The following is a 22,968-nucleotide window of genomic DNA, read 5'->3' as shown; positions in this document are numbered from 1 at the left end:
TCCACCGCTAGTTCCACCATAGGCATCTCTCAAGTGCAGCTCACCCTGCCTGAGACTATGAGTAGGACAAGAAAGTACTCATCCTCTCATCCGCGTACACTGGGTTTGAACGCCCACATTGCCAAACTAATCTCGTTAGAGATGATGCCCTACCGGTTGGTTGAAAGCGAAGCTTTCTGCGAGCTGATGGCCTACGCAGTACCACGCTATGACCTACCTAGTCGGCACTTCTTTTCTTGAAAAGCCATCCCAGCCCTCCACGTGCATGTGAAAGACCGCATTGTCCATGCAGTTAAGCAATCTGTAATGGAAAGGTGCACCTCACAACTGATGCATGGTCCAGTAGGCATGGCCAGGGCCGTTATGTGTCCATCACTGCGCACTGGGTTAATGTGGTGGATGCAGGGTCCACAGGGGACAGCGGTGGTGGGACTGTGCTGCCTAGCCCACGGTATAGGAAACAGTTGGCTGTAGGCGTTCGACCCTCCTCCTCCTACTCCTCTAGAAGCGAAAGCTCGTCCCCAGAGCGCAGTCGCAGCAGCACTCCATCCGCAGCTGCCAGTGTTGCACATGAGGTGTCCCCCTATCGATCAGCTAGTGGTAAGCGTCAGCAGGCTGTGTTGAAGATGATGTGTTTGGGAGACAACAGACACACCGTGGAGGTACTGGCCGACTACTTTCAGTAACAAACTGAGTCATGGCTGGGCAGTCTACATCTTGAGGCAGGCAAGGTAGTCAGCGATAATGGCCGTAATTTTGTGGCTGCCATAGCCCTTTCAAAACTCAGACACATACCTTGCTTGGCTCACACCTTGAACCTGGTGGTGCAGTGCTTCCTCAATAATTATCCAGAGTTAACAGGCCTGCTCCAGAAGGTTCGAAAACTGTGCTCACACATCTACTGGTCGCCCGTACACTCCAGTCGTATGCAGAAGCTGCACCGATTGCTACACCTTCCCAAGCACCGGCTAATTATCGACGTTGCAACAAGGTGGAACTCGACCCTGCACATGGCTGAGCGGCTGTGCGAACAGAGGCAGGCCATAATGCATTTGTGGGAGGATACCCTGACAGGCACTTTGAGGGCAGACATGGAGTTGACAGGTGTGCAGTGGTCAAAGCTGAAAGACCTCTGAAAGACCTTCAGTGTTTTGAGGAATGCACACGGCTGGTAAGCGCAGACGACGCCATCATAAACATGAGCATCCCTCTTATGCGTCTGCTCATGCAAACTTCGACGCACATTAAGGAGCAGGCGTCTGCAGCCGAGGTTGACGAAGAGGAAGAGGAAGAGGAAATCCTTGATGACAGTCAGCCATTGTCGGCTCCAGGACCTCTCCTGGACGAGGTGGAGGAAGAAGAGGAAGAGGAGGAGGAGGGTGATGATGGGGATGATTATTTAGGGGAAGAGGATGCTTCTCGTGTGTCCAGAGAAAATGTTGGCGTGGCAAGGTCTGGTACAGGGTTTGTGCGTGACTGGAGGGATGTAGATTTGCCAGAAAGTGCTCCTCCACCAAGCAGTCGCACTGCATCATTGACACCGGGAACATTGGCCCACATGTCAGATTATGCCTTGCAGATCCTAAAAAGGGACCCCCGCATTGCCAAAATGATGAACGATGACGACTACTGGTTGGCCACCATCCTGGATCCACGCTATAAAGGCAAATTCCAAAACATCTTGCCACTGGAGAACCTTGACCTAATATTGGCTAACAAACAATCTACTCTGGTAAACCGGTTGGTTGAGGCATTCCCAGCACACAGCAGCGGTGATGGTTCTCACACGAGCCGTAGGGGCCAGGGGCAGCTTGGAAGAGGTGTTCGTGGTGCACACATCAGAAGTGGGGTTGGAGACAAGGGTTTCATGACCATGTTGTGGACTGATTTTTCAAGTCCTGCTCACACGACTGGTAATACTGCATCGATGGAAAGTGACAGGAGACAGCACTTGTCAACAATGTTTACAAACTACTTTTCCTCCCATGTCGATGTTCTCCCTCACAGGTCATTCCCCTTTGACTATTGGGCCGCTAAACTGGACACCTGGCCTGAATTGGCACAATATGCGCTACAGGAGCTCACTTGCCAAGCTGCAAGTGTGCTATTGGAAAGAGTCTTCAGTGCTGCTGGATCAATTCTGACAGAAAAAAGGACCCGTCTGTCGACCCAAAATGTGGATGATCTAAACTTCATTAAAATGAACCATGATTGGGTTTCCAAGGATTTTGTCCCACCTTCCCCTGATGACACATAGGTTGACAGAAAAATGGCTTGCTTTGGTCCTCCTCTTCCTGGGACTTGAACAATTTCACCTTTTGCATCAGCTGAATGTCCAACATCAACATATGCCACTTTCTAAAACTCCCTAACTGTGCTGCCCCCCCCCATGGCCGGGGTCACCACCTAGCGCACGAAACCTTGCGAGTGCCGTTGCCCTGGACAGGTGGGTAGGCCGACTCTTGGGCGCGGGCACTGGCACAGGGTCCTTCATAGTGCAATCAAGTGTCTCTGACGGTGGTGGTGCACACCCACCGTCAGACACACCGCCATACTATGAGGGGCCCAGTGCCAGTACCGACGCCCATGAGTGGACCCCCCTTGCTTGGGCAGGGCCCCAGCATTTGCAATCTTTACCTCACCCTGCTCCTCCGCTGTGTAGTCTGGGCCATCAAATCCATACTGGGCCTGACACCGTCTGAGCCTGCCTCCTGATCTATAGACATATATTTTGAATGTGTACACTATGCTATCCATAAATGTTATCTGGTGATACGGTACCCTTTCTCACCTTTGTGCAATCACGTGTAATCCATACTGGGCCTGACACCGTCTGAGCCTGCCTCCTGATCTATAGACATATATTTTGAATGTGTACACTATGCTATCCATACATGTTATCCGGTGATACGGTACCCTTTCTCACCTTTGTGCAATCACGTGTAATCCATACTGGGCCTGAGAACGGCTGGCGAGCTGTTAAGCAAGCTACAGCACCTGTGGTTTGCAAACGTAAGTTTTTCATTTTTTCAGGAAAGACGGTTAGGCCTAATTCCGGAACTGCGGTTGACCTGCACTTACTGGGAAATCATCGTTCGCGGGTAATAATTGTAATCCCAGATCCCCATCACTAACGGTGTTCAGCGGGTTATCTGCACCTGTAAGCGACAAACGCTGGCCCTTTCAGTGTAGCGCACATGCAGCCACGGACATGTAAGGGCGTGACACACCAGTTATTGGCCAATCTCACGTGCCAGAGCCTCACGTGTCCCTCTAGTAAGCCGGACTCGGACCTCGGGGCATGACGGAGTCTCGTTCGTTAACGGAATTAAGCTTGCACTGTGTGCATCTTTTTTGTTGCTGGATGGTTGAGGTTGCCCGTGTTGAGTCAAGTTACGCCGCAGGCTCCACTCCTGGTGGTGCCCTTCTGGACATTCCTTTAAGGTTCAGCAACCATACTGCCCACGTAAAACAAACACTTTGCCTTCATGAACGCTGTTTGGAGAGTCGTGACTCGTGGGAATAATGCCGCCCAATCAGTTAACCTGCTAGAGAGATCCTTCGTTGCTCCAAAGCATGACATCACACTCCCTAGGAGGAAGGTAATGCCACTGTGGCGACCGTACTCCTGGGGGAGATACAAGTGCACTGATGCCCAGCCACTGCTCGATGAATCTGCTGGTACATTGACCCAGACCACTACATTCCCCTCGCACTCTACACGGCCTGAATCTGACCCTGATGAAACTCAGGTTACCCATCCCATATACTGTTCCATCTTACACGGTGACAAAGAGGAAGCTGCAGATGAAAGTGCAGGTTCGGCCCACCCGCCGTCAGACACACCACCGTACTATCAGGGGCCCTGTGCCAGTGCCATCGCCAACGAGTGGGCCCCCCCTGCTTGCTCAGGATCACAGCACTTGCAAGGTTGAAATACTGTGCAGTGAGATGGAAGATGGGGACGACGAGGAGTCCAGACTAGTACAGGGATTCCCTAGCGAGGAGACTTATTTCATTGTTTTCAATGTTGGGACAGCAATTTTTGGGGAGCACTATACTCTGGAGAATGATAGATGGGGCCCACCATACACTGGAACATTCCAAAGGTGGACATCAGACACTGGAGCAGCATTTAGAGGGCCCATTACACACTAGAGCATTAGAAATGGGGCCCATTATGTATGGAGCATTATTTGGGCCCATAAGACAGTGGAGCTTCATCCATGGGGACCAATATATACTGATGCATTATGTGGAGCTCATCATATACTGTTTCAAACATTATATGGGACCAATGATTCTGTATGGAGAAATAGATGGGCCTCGTCATGAGATGTAAAAAGTGAAGTATTTTTCTTTGTAGTATACCACTATTTCTCTGCCATATCGGAGCAGCATGAGTTGTGGTATGTGTTAAAGTGGCGCTCTTTCGCCCAGGGCACATGAAAACCTGGAGCCAGCCCTACCCCTCCACAACTTTAAAATAACCCCCATTTTTCAGTGCGGAACTAGTATTATGAAGTAAATAAAGGGTGACAAGCTTCAGTAATAAGAATTTATGCTTTTGGCATTCAAATGGGCACTGTAGGTGTGTTTCCTGTCCTCCTCTCACTGCCAACTTTTCTTCCCCATTGACTTACATTGGGTTTCGTGTTTCAGTCGGACCCCCGACTTTTCCCTATAGTCGGCCGATTTCGTTCGACCCGACTTTTGCGAAAGTCGGGTTTCGCGAAACCCAACTCGACCCGAAAAAAGGCAAAGTCGCTCATCTCTAAAAGCAAGTATAAGTATTTTTTATTTACTACTTCTTACTTTAATTATGACCCAAGAGCATAATAAAGGACTTTCTATTTGCAGAAAATAATTTTGCTGCAAATCAAATTTCCAGGGAAAATGTGTACCATTTGGCGAATTTGAATTTTGTCCTAACCACTTGTCTATACTCTTAGATCTTATAGGTGAAATGTAGAAAGGTGTGCACCCACCAGGTAACATTTGTAATACTGGTGTCCTAGCATGTGACATAAAGGGCATTAGGATGACTACACCGTATATAGCAGTACCCCGAGCTTATCCTCAAAAATTTCTGCAAGTATTCCATTTACATAGGCAGGACGACTATGTAGTATAAAGAATCTAAGATCTATCTTGATATAGTCAATATTAGGAATTGTATGCCATTATATAACAATGGAATATAATATCAATCATGGTTACTTTTCAGTTTTTACAATTAGCCAGAAGCTTTCCATTTACCAGATGCCACACTGAGCTTCCATTAGGCTCACAATGACATTTGTAGTGGTTTCACCTACATGATAAGGAGAATGGACACGTGCACAATGGACTGTGCGGAAACAAAGCTTCATTAAGAGGTTTTCTTTCATCTGAGCTGATTCATGTGGTTTTCTGCCACGTCACCCCTAAAAGTTTTTACTTAGCACCCCCAAGCCATTGACCAGCTCATCAAATCGAGCAGAGCTGGAAAATCATCATGCACAGATTTATTTACTTTGCGTGTTTCCAGCTGTCCGACAATTTAGACTATGGAGGAAACAAGCTCGTTAACAGTTTAATAGCCTTGTTATCTCCGCTAACACCGAATACTTTACAGAATGAGCTGCCTTATCCATTTCAGGGTGTCAGTTTCACAACATGAATTTGTTATATTATTCCCTTTGGAGGAATTGAATTGGAGTAACAGTTCCCAGATATCTAAGGAAATTCATTACCTTTCAAAGGTTGACGCCTTAAATTATGCTGTCATATAAAAAGTTTTAGAACTTAAAAAGCATAAAAAAGAAGAGCAAATAATCTAATACAGTAACTGTAAAATATTTTGACCCCATTGGAATTTTTATGGTTTACTGTATAACATAGAAAAACTGAAGATGTAATACATGACTGTTCATACTGGGACAAAAAACAAGAAAAAAAAGAGCATATACCTTACAGCAAATAAATAAGTAAATAGTTCTAGTAGATAACATAGGCTACTTAGATAATGTTATTTTGATCAAAGAGGCATGAAAGCCATACCACCGTGACAAGATAAACCCATCGGGATGGTCCTATCCTGTCTCTAGTATTAAAACCTTACCTTGTATCAAACAACTTCAATGTGAATAAGGGTTGAGCTTGACTAGGTCCTGTCTGACATACCCATCCATGAGAAGCTATATAGATGAAATACTTAGCTCAGAAAAGGAGGCCACGCTCCTGTTCGCCCAAAGTACAAGAAATGACAGCAAAACCAAATAAATGAGCCGGACTATAAGCTTCAAAGTGTAAGAGCTGTTCATACTGGAAGATGCTCTTTCTTAGATGTGGGAATGCCTTACAATGCATAGATATGGACAGGGTCTGTTTTTGAGAGAAACTCATTTGTCCACAGCAAAAAAATGATTGAACACAAAATAATTTATGGTATATATGTCCTACATTTGAAAACATGTCTACTCCCATGGACCACTTCTTTGTCTATGCATTACTGGTGCAACTCCCCACAGTGTTGTTAGATCATTAAAATAAAAGAAGGTCCAAGGCACCAGGATGTTCTCATCCAAGTGATATGTTTATTGGTTACCGCATAGAAAAGGTAAAAATACAAGCGATGTTTCGGCCACATAAGGATATTTTCAATATGTGCATGACTATTGTAATACAGTGGGTGTGGAAAGTATTCAGACCCCTTTAAATTTTTCACTCTTTGATTCTTTGCAGCCCATTTGGTAAATTCAAAAAAGTTCTTTTTTTTCTCATTAATGTTTACACTCTGCACCACATCTTGACTGAAAAAAAACATAAATGTAGACATTTTTGCAAATTTATTAAAAAAAGAAAAAAACAAAATATCACATGGTCATAAGTAGAGTTGAGCGAAACGGGTCGGTCATATTCAAAAGTCGGCGACTTTCGCTGAAGTCTGGTTTCCTGAAACGAAACCCGACCATAGCGTGAGGTCGGCCACGAGGTCGGCGACCAGAGCGCCAAAGTCGCGTTTCAAATGATGCTTCCAGCTCCCTTTTTCAGCCAATGATGGAGGAACGCACACTGTGGGCAACGCGATGACATAGGCATCGGTCACCACCATCTTTGAGAAGGGCATGCAAGTGATTGGCTGGCTTTGTGTGGCATCACAGGGGCTATAAAAGGGCGTGAACGTCCACCGCCATCTTACTTATGCCGATCTTAGCATAGGGAAAGCTGCTGCTGCTGATTCTGTAGGGAGAGCGTTAGGCAGGGAAGAAGAACCAAAAAACTGCTTCTGCTGTTAGCGATTTCCACTTACAACACAACACTTTGTGTGCAGTGACAGGGGAGGCTCTATTTTTGTGCATCAGCTCTGTTGGTTATTAGGCTGCCTTATATGCTCCCTGTTAGCTGCATTGCTGTTTGCACACTGCTGTGCAAACTGCTTTTTTAAAAGCAAAAATACTTTTCTTCCTCTTTTCTGCACAGTTACCAAGCGTTCATTTTTCCACCCTTTTGTGTGTGCACTGTGCAGCAGTCCTGCTTATTAGGCTGCCTGCGTCCATACTTGGACTAAGAGCATCATTGTCAACGTCCTCAAATCTCTAGTGAGATCCAAATTCTCACCAATCCTATAGACACCCTCCACCTTGTCATACACCATCCAATTTCAGCCTGTTACCTTGAGGTGTAATCTCTACTGGGCCAGAGACAATAGTTCTGCATCCTCAAATCTATAGTGAGATTCAAAACCTCACCAATCGTATAGACACCCTACACCTTGTCATACACCATCCAATTTCAGTCTGTTACATTGAGGTGTAATCTCTCCTGGGCCAGAGACAATAGTTCAGTGTCCTTATGTGGGGAGGAGGACTCCCAGATAGTGACTGGGCCGGAACCCAGGGGGCCGCCATCAGGGTTCCTGAAGGAACAACATTGGGGGGGCAACAAAGGGAGACACACGACTGAAGGTGTCAGGGCAACAGGGGGCGGGGTGAAGATAAAAGGAGCAGAGGGCGCGCTCAAGTGGCAGTTGGTAGAGAGTGTGACAGGAGGCAGGAAGCCGAGTGACAGAGAGAAATGGGGTAACGGGCGGTGTGTTTTGGAGACACCGTCAGGAGTCTGTGAGGGGTAAGCGACTCACTCACTGACAAGTGAGATGTGAGAGACTTTCACCGGAGGCTGCTCCCCGCACACGGTCGCACACAGCTGCACCCGCTGATCCCCGCCCTATTGAGACAAATCCGTTACCTCAAGTCGCCGCTGCGACTCCACATCTAACAGCTACAGCAGCTTGGACACTGCCCCCCTGCCTTCTCCCACAGCTGCGGCCCTGTCATCACCGGCCTCAGTGGACGTCACCTCACCATAGGCGACAATAGAGGCCCACATCCCATCTACAGAGGGACCCTGGGCAGAGGCCGGCCAACCGTCATTTGGCAAACTGCGTCATTACTGCGCTGTGAGGCGGGAGCCGGTAAAGACGTCCTGAAAGGCCTACCAGCACAGATTCTTCAGGGTCTGTTGTGCCCCCACCAGCACAGATCCTTCAGGGCCTGTTGTGCCCCACCAGCACAGATTCTTCAGGGCCTGTCGTGCCCCACCAGCACAGAGTCTTCAGGGCCTGTTGTGCCCCACCAGCACAGATTCTTCAGGGCCTGTTGTGCCCCACCAGCACAGATTCTTCAGGGCCTGTTGTGCCCCTCCGGCACAGAGTCTTCAGGGCCTGTTGTGCCCCACCAGCACAGATCCTTCAGGGCCTGTTGAGCCCAAATCATCCTGGAATATTCAGGCGTCAAGGCAGCCGCATCAGTGACCTCACAGCGGCCGCGTCTGCGATCCTGAACGACGCCTGGAAGGATAAGTCGACTATAGGAAATAAGGACACATAGTTTGGCCATACGTGGCCTTCAACACCCGGACTAGCCGGATTAGTCGCATTTAATATAAGAAAAATTATTGTTTATTTTGTTGACTCCCTGTGAGGACAGATTGTTGATACCCCTTTTATATGTTCAGCATAGCCCCAGCAGCTCCAAGTTATAAACGCTGATTTCACAAATCATATCCTGTCTCGTCAGTGCATCCAGAAAACCTGCTCAACCCTACACTCAAATCTATAGTGAGATTCAAATTCTCACCAGTCCTACAGACACCCTACACCTCGTCATACACCATCCAATTTCAGTCTGTTACATTGAAGTGTAATCTCTCCTGGGTCAGAGACAATAGTTCTGCGTCCTCAAATCAATAGTGAGATTCAAATTCTCACCAATAGTAGATACACCTTCTACCTTGTTTTACAGTACCATATAGCTGGTGGTATTTTGGGTACATTTCCACAAAAATGAGCAAGTATGGTGGAAGACGCAATGGAAGTGGGCGGGGGTTGCCAGCTGGTCCCAATGGTGGTGGTGGTGGTGCTGCATCTGTTGGTAGTGGCAAAAGCACAATAGCACCTAAGGCAGGGGGTGTTGAGCCTGCGTCATCGTCTGGCTCCACAAGACCTCGAAGGCTCTCTTTTCTGGGAGTAGGTAAACCACTTTTAAAGCCGGAGCTTCAGGAACAAGTTTTGGCTTACATTGCTGACACAGCCTCCAGCACCGAGTCATCGTTGGAGGCTCCTGGTCAGGAACAACACCTTCCTTGTGTCCTTCACCCCTACCAAAAGTGAAGGATGTGGCAGGCCACACTACCGATTACTCCATGGAGCTCTTTTCACATACCATGCCTGGGTTAGCAAGTCAAATTGTGAATTCCCCAGTCCAAGATGAATCTAACATGGGGTGCACTGATGCACAGCCACTGCTAGATTTTTCTGCTGGTACATTCACTCAGAGCACTACATTGTCCTTGCAGTGTACTGAGGCAGAATCAGACCCTGATGAAACTCAGGTGCCCCTTCCCGCATACTATACCACCTTACATGGTGACACAGAGGAAGGTGCACATGAAATTGAAGAGGAGGTGATGAATGACCCAGTTGTTGACCCAGATTGGCATCCATTGGGGGAAGAGGGTGCCGCTGCCAATAGCTCAGAAGAGGAGGATCCGCATTAGTTAACGACATCACAACAGCTGTTATCTGGCAGGACCGTAGCAGTCCAAAAACATGTTACAAAAACCAAAAGAGTTGCAGGACAGCTTGGCCATAGTAGGAAGAGTGCAGTGTGGCACTTTTTTGAACAAAATCCTAATGATCAGGCAAAAGTTATCTGTAAGAAGTGCGCAAAGACCTTTAGCCGAGGGAAAAATCTGAGAAATTTGAATACCAGTTGCATGCTTAGACATTTAACCACCATGCACTTGCAAGCGTGGACGGAACACCAAACCTCACATACCACATGTGCACCTGCTCCGAATGAAGGTAGTCAGCATCGCTACATCGCTTCCCCCACTGTAAGCCCACCGGTTAGCACACCACCAGCAGCAAATGTTGAGGTGTCGTCGCAAGGGCAAAGCAGTCATGGAATCACAATGCTATTGCTACGAAAGACTGAATCTAGGCCATCAGCAACACCACCAACACCATCACCAATCCTCTCTCAGTCCACCATGTCCACCACTAGTTCCACCATATGCAGCTCTCAAGTCCAGCTCACCCTACCAGAGACTCTGAGTAGGACAAGAAAGTACTCATCCTTTCATCCGCGTACACTGTGTTTGAACGCCCACATTGCCAAACTAATCTCGTTAGAGATGATGTCCTACCGGTTGGTTGAAAAGCTTTCTGCGAGCTCATGGCCTACGTAGTACCATGCTATGACCTACCCAGTCGGCACTTCTTTTCGCGAAAAGCCAACCCAGCCCTCCACATGCATGTGAAAGACCGCATTGTCCATGCACTCAAGCAATCAGTGAGTGGAAAGGTGCACCTCACAACAGATGCATGGTCCAGTAGGCATGGCATGGGCCGTTACATGTCCATCACTGCACACTGGGTTAATGTGGTGGATGCAGGGTCCACAGGGGACAGCGGCGGTGGGACAGTGCTGCCTAGCCCACGGTATAGGAAATAGTTGGCTGTAGGCGTTCGACCCTCCTCCTCCTCCAGAAGCGAAAGCTCGTCCACAGAGCGCAGTCGCACGAGAACTCCATCCGCAGCTGCCAGTGTTGCATACGAGGTGTCCCACTATCGAACAGCTAGTGGTAAGCGTCAGCAGGCTGTGTTGAAGATGATGTGTTTGGGAGACAACCGACACACCGCGGAGGTACTGGCCGACTACTTGCAGTGACAAACTGAGTCATGGCTGGGCAGTCTACATCTTGAGGCAGGCAAGGTAGTTAGTGATAACGGACGGAATTTTGTGGCAGCCATAGCCCTTTCAAAACTCAGACACATACCTTGCCTGGCTCACACCTTGAACCTGGTGGTGCAGTGCTTCCTCAATAATTATCCGGAGTTAACACCCCTGCTCCATAAGGTGCGAAGACTGTGCTCGCACATCCGCCGGTCGCCCGAACACTCCAGTCGTATGCAGAAGCTGCAGCGATTGCTCCACCTACCCAAGCACCGCCTAATTTTCGACGTTGCAACAAGGTGGAACTCCACCCTGCACATGGTTCAGAGGCTATGCGAACAGAGGCAGGCTGTAATTCATTTGTGGAAGGATACACGGGCAGGCAGTTTGCAGGCAGACATGGAGTTGTCTGGTGTGCAGTGGTCGAAGCTGAAAGACCTCTGTAAAGTCCTTCAGTGTTTTGAGGAATGCTCACAGCTGGTAAGCGAAGACGATGCCATCATAAGCATGAGCATCCCACTTATGCGTCTGCTCATGCAAACTTTGATACACATTAAGGAGCAGGCATCTGCAGCAGAGGAGGAAGAGGAGGAGGGAAGCCTTGATGACAGTCAGCCATTGTCTGGTCAGGGAAGTCTCGTGGACGAGGTGGATGAAGAAGAGGAAGAGGAGGAGGAGGAGGAGGATGGGGATGATTATTTTGGGGAGGAGGATGCTTCTCAGGGGGCAAGAAAAAATGTTGGCGTGGCAAGGTCAGGTACAGGGTTTGTGCGTGACTGGAGGGATGTGGATTTGCCAGAAAGTGCTCCTCCACCCAGTACTCACAGCGCATCATTGACACCTGGAACATTGGCCCACATGTCTGATTATGCCTTTGCAGATCCTAAAAAGGGACCCTCGCATTGCCAAAATGATGAACGATGACGGCTACTGGTTGGCCAGCATCCTGGATCCACGTTATAAAGGCAAATTTCTAAACATCATGCCACATGAGAACCTAGAGCTAATATTGGCTAACAAACAAGCAACTCCAGTAAACCGTTTGTTTGAGGCATTCCCAGCACACAGCGGCGGTGATGTTTTTCCAACAAGCCGTAGGGGGCAACATGGAAGAAGTGTTCGTGGTGCACACAGCCGAAGTGGTGTTGGACACAGGGGTTTCATGACCATGTTGTGGACTGCTTTTTCAAGTACAGCTCACACGACTGGTAATACTGCATCGATCGAAAGTGACAGGAGACAGCAGTTGTCAACTATGGTAACAAACTACTTCTCCACCCATATCGATGTTCTCCCTCACCGGTCATTCTCCTTTGACTATTGGGCCAGTAAACTTGACACCTGGCATGAATTGGCACAATATGCCTTACAGGAGCTTGCTTGCCCTGCTGCTAGTGTGTTATCTGAACGAGTCTTCAGTGCTGCTGGATCAATCCTGACAGAAAAAAGGACCCGTCTGTCGACCCAAAATGTTGATGATCTAACCTTCATTAAAATGAACCATGCATGTGTTTCAAAGGATTTTGTCCCACCCTCCCCTGCTGACACGTAGGTTGCCAGAAAAATGGCTTGCTTTTGTCCTCCTCTTCCGCGGACTTCTCCAATTACTCCATTTGCAGCTGCTGAATGTCCAACATCAACATATGCCAATTTTTCCACCTCACTAACTTGGCTGCCACCCCCAACAGGGCCGGGGTCAACACCTGGTGCACGCACCCGTGCGAGTGCTGTTGCCCTGGACAGGTGGGTGGGCATACTGTTTGGCAACGGCACTGGCACATGGTCCCTCATAGACGAATCAAGTGTCTCTGATGGTGGGGGTGCACACCCGCCGTCAGACACACCTGCGTACAATGAGGGGCCCTGTGCCAGTGCCGCCGCCCACGAGTGGGCCCCCCCTGCTCCAAAACTGAGTAGTCTGGCCTATTAAATATTTCACTGGGACTGCCAATACAAATTTGGTGAAATGATAGATGATGGTTAAGACATAGCTATGCCCTGTCCTGCTGGGCTCTATCTTCAGATGATCAATGGATTCCATTTGTTATGGACGTCGACTCACAATAGATGCAGTGGTGGTTTATCATCAGCTTTCACGGTTTTCCGACTCTCAGACGTGTGACATTCCTGCCCACATTTTTAAATGTGTCATCTCATGCCAATCCAATAGAATCGCCTACGGCCTGTGGCTTCTGTCTTTTGCACTTCAAAGTTACCTGACAGATCATGATAGGCAGTGAGGACAATGTCTACATCTATCCCTGTGATCACAATTTGATGGAGATGAGTAACGGTGATGGGTTCCACGGTACTGCGATACAGCAAACCTTTCTTCACAAGATCTGTTTTCGCTGTCTCCACAGACAAAGTAATTGAGGGTCAGCATCGCCTCTGAGAATTCTCCCAGGAGTTTTTACCGTGATTAGTAATTCCAAAATTTCTGCAATTACTCGACTTTCCGTCTGTACCGGACTTTCCGACTGAAATATATATGAAGGATGAAAAATACCCTAACAGTGTATACTGGTGTATGCTTCGAATACATAACCATCTTTCTACTTTTTAGATTCTTGTCTCATCCATACTGAGGCTGTGAGTGCCTTTTGTTGGACTCCGGAAATATACACGCAGATTTTTAATGTTTAAACTATGCTATATACTGTATACCTGCTATCCAGTGATACTGTATCCTTTCTCAACTTTCTACAATCACGTCGAATCCATACTGGGCCTGAGAACGTCTGAGTCTGCCTCCTGATATATAGACATAGGTTTTTAATGTTTAAACTATGCTATATATACCTGTTATCTGGTGATACTGTACCCTTTCTCAACTTTCTACAATCACATCAAATCCATACTGGGCCTGAGACCCTCTGAGTCTGCCTCCTGATATATAGACAAAGCTTTTTAATGTTTAAACTACTGTATGCTATATATACTTGGTATCTTGTGATACTGTACCCTTTCTGCCAGGAAGTCCTCCTCCACCCACCACTCTAAGTGTATCATTGACACCTGGAATATTGTCCCACATGTGTGATTATTTCTTGCGGATCTTCTTGTTATATTGTGGTGTGATCCATCCTGAGCGTGTGACAGTCTGTGGGTTACTCCTGCAATTTAGATGTACATTTAAAAATTACCCCAGCACTAGTGTATACAGCTCTACGCTTGTGATACATTACCCATTTACTGCTTTTTATATTCTGGTCTAATCCAAACTGACCAAGTAAGACTTATTTTCTGACTGTGGAAATAAATACTGAGATTGACAACAATGACCCCTACACTGTGTACAGCTGTACTCTTCAGATCCATTACCGTTTTACGGCTTTTTATATTGTGTTGTAATACATACTGAGCCTGAGAGCGTCTGTATCTGCCTCCTGAAATATCTACAGAGATTTAAAATGTTTCAACTATACTATATATACCTGCTATCTGATGATACTGTACACTTTTTTTACTTTTTATATTTTTGTCTAATCCATACTGAGCCTGTGAGCGTCTCTGTGTGACTGATGGTATATATAGGGAGATTGACAATCATCCTTTGACTGTATAGAGCTGTACACTTCTAATACAGTACCATATATCTGATGTTATTTTGGGTTCATTTTCTGCAACATTTTGAAGTTTGGTGGAAAAGGCCGCGGACGTGGGCGTGGGGGGGGCCAGCTGGTGCTGATGGTGGTGGTGCATCTGCTGGTAGTGACAAAAGTACAATAGCAGCTAAGGCAGGAGTTGTTGAACCTGCGTCATGGTCTGGCTCCGGAAAGCCTGGAAGGCTACCTTTTCTGGGTGTAGGTTAACCGCTTTTAAAGCCCGAGCATCAGGAAGTGGTTTTGGCTTACATTGCCGAAACAGACTCCAGCAAATATGCCCTCCTCTTCTGAAGTTTCAAAAAATGCAAGCACAGAGTCATCAAGTGCTGGCTCCTGGTCAAGAAGAACCCCTTTCCTTGTGTCCTTCACCCCCACCAAAAGTGAATGATGCTGCAGGCCACACTTCACATTAGTCCATGAAGCTCTTTCTATCATACCATGCCTGGGTTATCAAGCCAAATCGTGAATTCCCCAGTCCAAGATGAATCTGACATAGAGTGTGGGTGGCCAGCCAAGGCAGTGGGGTTAATCGGTACCGGGCCGGTGTCTCAGAATGATGTGTCACGTTGGTGGTGATGACCCGTTCCGTGGCCCTGGGCGTCTATGCAAAGGGGTGAATAACGTTTATAGGTGAATGATATGTGACGCCACCTGTGGTTTCTGATCAGATTGACCCGTGCTGCAGTGTTGCTTCTCTGGGACAGATGTTGTGGTGCAGCTAAGATGTAGAAGCCCTGCACAGGTAGGGCCGTAGTCACAGGGCAGATGAAAGAGTTGGTAGATGGTGTACAGTGCAGGATGTAGCAGAGCCGTGCGCCAGGCGCAGGAGAAAGATAACAGACACAGTCGTGCAGTTCCTTTACCTGTACTTGGTAAGTGCCGTCCAGGACCCAGAGTACAGATGGAGAAGGAGTTGGTCAGCCTGGAAGCAAATTTGGAATTCTCTCTCTGCAGATAGGTAGTGTGTCCTCCGTTCTAGCGCTTATCTGACGTACTCGCAGTACTGAGTTCACTGAAGTTCCCCCTGTTGACTCTCTTTTGGAACTTTTTCATATGGCAGGCAGCCATAGCCTTTTCCTTCTGGCTCACACACGTCGCTGCTGGGGCCTCCGAGCCTTAGTTGGGAACAGAGCATTTACAGGTGCTATTTCCTCCGGTTTCTGTTGCAGGACCGTCAGTGTCCCTACAAACTCGGAGACCGGAATCCGGACTGTTGTGAGTGTATTTTCCCCTTTGTCACTGAGGTCTGGTGAACTCCCTATTCTGGTAAAGGAAGGTAATGAGCCTGATTATCAGGCACCTGAGTCTAATGATGATGACTGGCTGAGTGGAGTCACGGACTGGATATAAGGCTGCCGACGCCCTTCTGCCCTGCGGGTGACTTCTCTGTGGACTTCTAAGAAACCAGTCTGATTCCTGCTCCTCTAAAGCTAAGTTTTCTGCTTTGCCTTTTAGCATTTGTGTTTTGTTTTTGTTTGCCTTGCTTTTCTGGATTCTGCCATTCCCTGCTGGGGTGAGCTGATTCTCCTTTTGCCGGTTGCTCTGTCTTCAGAATATTCCTGAGTACTGACATAGTCTTTTTGAAGCCTAGCGTCTTCAGGGCCTTTTTTCACTGTCAGTCTGTTGGCTCTTATTTTCATAGGGTTTTTCACAGATTGCAGACAGCAGCCTTCCTGTCCTTTCCTATCTAGTTAGCTTGGGCCCCGTCTTTGCTCAGTCTTTCTTTCTGTCTGTGTTGTGTTCTTTCTTCTTGCTTCACCGTCATTATATGTGGGGGGCTGCCTTTTGCTTTGGGGTCTGCTCTGGGGCAGTTTAGATTTCCCTTTCTGTCTTTAGGCTATTTAATTCTCCGGCTGTGATCGAGGGGTCTAGGGCATCGTAGGAACCCCCCACGGCTACTGCTAGTTGTGTTGATAGGTTCAGGGGTCCGCAATCCGATAGCTGCCAACCTCTCTGGTTTTCTGGACTTAGCTAGCTTTTCTGTTTTTGCCTCCTACGGTGACTCAATCATAACAGAATCACCCGCCATACCGCAGATCCTAGGGTACTCAATAGTAGGAAAGAATTGTGTTTAAAAAAAAAAAAAAAAAAAGAGTGTGTATATTCTTTCCTCTATATCTCTGAGGCCGTAGGGGGAATTTTTTTTCTCTCAATGGAGATAAAGCAATTGTCTGATCGTGTGGAGCAGTTCGCTGCGGAAGTGTGGGGAATTTCCGCCTACCTTGCTCGTTCGCATGCTGTTGAACCAAAGATCCCTACACCTGATGTATTTTTTGGGGATCGATCTAAATTGAGTTTCAAAAATAATTGTAAATTATTTTTTTGCCTTGAAGCCTAACTCGTCAGGGAGGTCCGCGCAGCAGGTTAAAATTGTCATCTCTTTGCTGCGTGGCGATCCCCAGGATTGGGCGTTTTCTTTGAAACCAGATGATCCTATTCTGACTAATGTGAACGCATTCTTTCAAGCCTTGGGGTTGTTGTATGACGAACCTAATGCTATTGATCAGGCTGAAAAGACCCTGTTGGCATTGAACCAGGGTCGAGATTCTGCAGAGTTGTACTGTCAAAAGTTCCGAAAGTGGGCGGTCCTTACTACCTGGAATGATAATGCCTTGGCTGCTCTCTTTCGGAGGGGTTTGTCAGAAGCCGTAAAAGATACTATGGTGGGATTTCCTGTTCCCTCTGCTCTGGACGATTCTATGTCATTAGCCATTCAGGTTGATTGGCGTTTACGTGAACGCAGGATTGCATGAGAGGTGTTGCCACCGGTAGAACAGACGTCTGAACCTATGCAATGTGATAGAGTTTTGTCTAAGGCGCAACGTCAGGAGTTCAGAAGGCGTAATAAGCTGTGTTTTTTCTGTGGAGATGCCTCGCATATTATTTCTGTTTGTCCTAAACAAGAGAAACGCTTTGCACACATGCTTTCTGTTGGTGGTGTTCAACCTAAGTTTCTTCTGGCAATTACTCTGATCTCCTCCCTGTCCACATTTTCCACCAAGGCTTTTGTGGATTCGGGAGCAGAGCTAAACCTAATGGACTTGGATTTTGCTAAACGTTGTGGATTTCCGATGACACCTCTGCAGACACCTATCCCTTTGAGGGGGATTGATGCTACTCCTTTGGCGAAAAATAAACCTCAGTTTTGGACCCAGGTGGTCATGCGGGTCGCCCCAGACCATCAAGAAAATTGCAGATTTTTGGTGTTACATGGTCTGCATGATGCCGTTGTTCTGGGGTTTCCCTGGTTGCAAATTCATAATCCAGTCTTGGATTGGAAATCTGTGTCTGTGGTGAGTTGGGGTTGTCGGTGTGCCTGTAGTGAGGCTCCGTTTTTTTCCACCTCTCCTCAGTCGCATGATGTTCCTGACTATTTGGCGGACTTTTATGATGTATTTAGTGAGAATGAGTCTGCGTCCTTGCCTCCTCATAGGAGTTATGACTGTGCAATTGAACTGAGCCCGGGGTGTAAATTTCCTAAGGGTCGGCTCTTCAATTTATCTGTACCCGAGCACGAGGCTATGCGGTCCTATATTAAGGAGGCGTTGGAGAAGGGTCATATTAGACCATCCTCGTCACCCTTAGGTGCCGTTTTTTTTTTTGTGGCCAAAAAGGATGGTTCTTTAAGGCCTTGTATTGATTATCGTGCCCTCAACAAAATTACTATTAAATATCAGTATCCGTTACCCCTGATTTCGGATCTATTCTCTAGAGTTAGAGGTGCTTGCTGGTTTACCAAGCTTGACCTCAAGGGGGCATATAATCTTATCCGCATTAAGCAGGGGGATGAATGGAAGACGGCGTTTAATACTCCGGAGGGACATTTTGAGTATCTGGTGATGCCTTTTGGGCTCACTAATGACCCTTCTGTCTTCCAGTGCTTCATGAACGATATTTTCCGAGACTTTGTCGATAAGTTTTTGATTATCTATCTGGATGATATTTTGATCTTCTTTAAGGATTGGGATTCTCATGTGGAACATATTCGGACTGTGTTCCAGATCTTGAGGGAAAATTCCCTGTATGTCAAAGGATCGAAATGCCTTTTTAGAGTACAGAGGATTTCATTTTTGGGATTTATTTTGTCTCCATTAACTATTGAAATGGACCCGGCCAAGGTACAGGCCATTTATGATTGGGTTCAGCCCACTTCTTTGAAGGCCCTACAGAAGTTTTTGGGTTTTGCTAATTTTTATCGAAAATTTATAGCAAAATTTTCTAGTATTGCCAAGCCATTGACTGATCTGACTAAGAAGGGTGCTGATGTGTTAAATTGGTCTCCGGAGGCTGTTGCTTCCTTTCAGGAGCTGAAGCGAAGATTTACCTCCGCCCCGGTTTTGCGGCAACCTGATGTCTCACTCCCGTTCCAGGTAGAGGTGGATGCTTCTGAGATTGGTGCAGGAGCTGTTTTGTCCCAAAAGGATCCTGTAACATCTAAAATGAATCCATGTGCTTTCTTTTCCCGAAAGTTCTCTCCATCTGAACGTAACTATGATGTGGAGAATCGGGAACTGTTGGCCATGAAATGGGCATTTGAGGAGTGGAGACATTGGTTGGAGGGAGCTAAACATCAAGTTGTGGTCCTCACTGACCACAAGAATTTGATTTACCTAGAGTCGGCTAAACGCTTGAACCCTAGACAGGCTAGGTGGGCCTTGTTTTTTACACGTTTTGATTTTGTGGTCTCTTTTCTTCCTGGAACTAAGAATGTCAAGGCAGACGCCCTCTCTAGGAGCTTCTTTGCTGATTCTCCTGTGGTGACCAAGCCTGCTACCATCTTAGGTGAAGGGGTAGTTCTTTCTGCCATCTCGCCTGATTTGAGACTTGTTCTGCAAGAGTTCCAGGAGGACAAACCTGAGCGTTGTCCCAGTGGAAAGTTGTATGTTCCTGACCAGTGGAAGAAGTGAGTGATGTCTGAAGTTCATTGCTCTGCATTGGCTGGTCATCCAGGTATTTTTGGTACTAGAGATCTGGTGAGTCGCTCTTTTTGGTGGCCCACCTTGTCTCATGATGTCAGGAATTTTGTGCAGTCCTGTGGGACTTGCTCCCGGTCTAAATCTTGTTCTCGCTCTAGTGGGTTGTTGATGCCTTTGCCGGTCCCCAGGAGGCCATGGACCCATATTTCAATGGATTTTATCTCTGATATGTCGGTCTCTCAAAGAATGACTTATTTCGGTGATTTGTGATAGGTTCTCTAAGATGGTTCATCTTGTACCACTCCCTAAGTTGCCGTCTTCCTCTGAGTTGGTGCCCCTGTTTTTGCAACAGGTGGTTCGCTTGCACGGGATTCCTGAGAACATTGTATCTGACAGAGGAGTCCAGTTTGTGTCTAGATTTTGGAGGACTTTCTGTTCCAAGCTGGGAATTCAGTTGTCCTTCTCCTCTGCTTTTCACCCTCAGACCAATGGGCAGACTGAGAGAACAAACCAGACCTTGGAGTCATATTTGAGATGTTTTATTTCCGCTGATCAGGATGATTGGGTTTCATTTTTGCCCTTGGCCGAATTTGCTTTAAATAATAGAGCTATTTCTGCCACTTTGATGTCACCTTTTTTTTGTAACTTTGGGTTTCATCCTCGATTTTCTTCAGGGCAGGTGGAGCCTTCTGCCTGCCCAGGTGTTGACACTGTGGTGGAGAGAATGCACCAAATCTGGGACCAAGTGGTGGATAAGTTCTCTCTCTCCCAGGAAAAGGCCCAGCGGTTTTCCAATCGACATAGGACCATTGGTCCCCAGTTTAAGATTGGTGATATGGTGTGGTTATCATCAAAAAATATTGCTATGAAGGTGGCTTCTCCTAAGTTTAAGCCTAGATTTATTGGACCTTACAAGATTTTGGAGATTATTAATCCGGTCTCTTTTCGTTTGGCTCTCCCTGTCACATTTAAAATCCATAATGTGTTCCATAAGTCCTTGTTGAAGAGGTTTGTTGAACCAGTTGTTCCTGGGGTGGCACCTCCGGACCCTGTATTGGTTGAAGGTAACATGGAATATGAGGTAGAGAAAATACTGGATTCCCGTCTGGCTAGACGGAGACTCCAGTATTTGGTTAAGTGGAAGGGTTATGGTCAGGAGGATAATTCCTGGGTCTCTGCCTCTGATATTCATGGCAAAAGATTGGTGCGTGCCTTTCATCGGGCTCACCCTGATCACCCTGGTGGCGTGGTTGAGGGTTCGGTGACCCCTCCTCTAGGGGGAGGTACTGTTGTGAGTTCATTTTCCCCTTTGTCACTGAGGTCTGGTGAACTCCCTATTCTGGTAAAGGAAGGTAATGAGCCTGATTATCAGGCACCTGAGTCTAATGATGATGACTGGCTGAGTGGAGTCACGGACTGGATATAAGGCTGCCGACGCCCTTCTGCCCTGCGGGTGACTTCTCTGTGGACTTCTAGGAAACCAGTCTGATTCCTGCTCCTCTAAAGCTAAGTTTTCTGCTTTGCCTTTTAGCATTTGTGTTTTGTTTTTGTTTGCCTTGCTTTTCTGGATTCTGCCATTCCCTGCTGGGGTGAGCTGATTCTCCTTTTGCCGGTTGCTCTGTCTTCAGAATATTCCTGAGTACTGACATAGTCTTTTTGAAGCCTAGCGTCTTCCGGGCCTTTTTCACTGTCAGTCTGTTGGCTCTTATTTTCATAGGGTTTTTCACGGATTGCAGACAGCAGCCTTCCTGTCCTTTCCTATCTAGTTAGCTTGGGCCCCGTCTTTGCTCAGTCTTTCTTTCTGTCTGTGTTGTGTTCTTTCTTCTTGCTTCACTGTCTTTATATGTGGGGGGCTGCCTTTTGCTTTGGGGTCTGCTCTGGGGCAGTTTAGATTTCCCTTTCTGTCTTTAGGCTATTTAATTCTCTGGCTGTGATCGAGGGGTTTAGGGCATTGTAGGAACCCCCCACGGCTACTGCTAGTTGTGTTGATAGGCTCAGGGGTCCGTAATCCGATAGCTGCCAACCTCTCTGGTTTTCTGGACTTAGCTAGCTTTTCTGTTTTTGCCTCCTACGGTGACTCAATCATAACACCGGACCATGTGCTCCAGCTAGGAGTGAGCCTTAACTCTGCTCATCCTCCAGCTCCCCTTCTCACGTCTACACACTTCTCCTTCCCTTCACAGACTGCCCTAACTTAACTCCTCCCGACCACAGAGAGTAGCTCCTCAGCAGTCAGGTTCAGAGGTCTCCCTGCTGGCCTGGAGTGGGAACTGTGTTGTGTGTTGGTTTAACTGCTAGAGAGATCCTTCGCTGCTACCAAACATGACATCACACTCCCTAGGAGGAAGGTAATGCCACTATGGTGACCATACTCCTGGGGGCACCACAAGTGCACTGATGCCCAGCCACTGCTAGATGATTCTGCTGGTACATTGACCCAGACCACTACATTCCCCTCGCACTCTACACAGCCAGAATCTGACCCTGATGAAACTCAGGTTCCCCTTCCCGCATACTATACCACCTTACACAGTGAAAAAGAGGAAGGTGCAGATGAAAGTGCAGGTTCCTTGAGCAGGTGGGAGGGGCATACTCATGGGCGACGCACTGGCACAGGGCCCCTCATAGCACACAAAAGTGTCTCTGCTGGTGGGAGGGCCCACCCGGGGAGGGCCACCCACCGTCAGACACACCACCGTGCTATGAGGGGCCCTGTGCCAGTCCCATTGACAACGAGTGGGCCCCTCCCCCCTGCTTGCTCAGGATCACAGCACTTGCAAAGTTGAAATACTTACCTCTCCCTGCTCCACCGCTGTGACGTCTTCCGCGTTTCCTGACAGTGACATTCTGGTCAGAGAGCACGATGACATCACGTCTGTCTAAACAGTCCAAGTGCAGTGAGATGGAAGATGGGGAAGACGAGGAGTCCAGACTAGTACAGGGATTCCCTAGTGAGGAGACTTATTTAATTGTTTTCAATGTTGGGACAGCAATTTTTGGGGAGCACTATACTCTTGAGAATGATATATGAGGCCCACCATACACTGGAGCATTCCAAAGGTGTACATCAGACACAGGAGCAGCATTTAAAGGGCCCATTATGCACTGGAGCATTAGAAATGGGGCCCATTATATATGGAGCATTATTTGGGCCCATAACACAGAGGAACTTCATCCATGGGGACCAACATATACTGTAGCATTATGTGGAGCTCACCATATACT

This window comes from Dendrobates tinctorius, unplaced genomic scaffold (genome assembly GCF_039654945.1).
Source record: "Dendrobates tinctorius isolate UK_male_01 unplaced genomic scaffold, ASM3965494v1 ptg000037l, whole genome shotgun sequence".
Lineage (NCBI taxonomy): Eukaryota > Metazoa > Chordata > Amphibia > Anura > Dendrobatidae > Dendrobates > Dendrobates tinctorius.
This window is presented reverse-complemented; position numbering follows the sequence as displayed.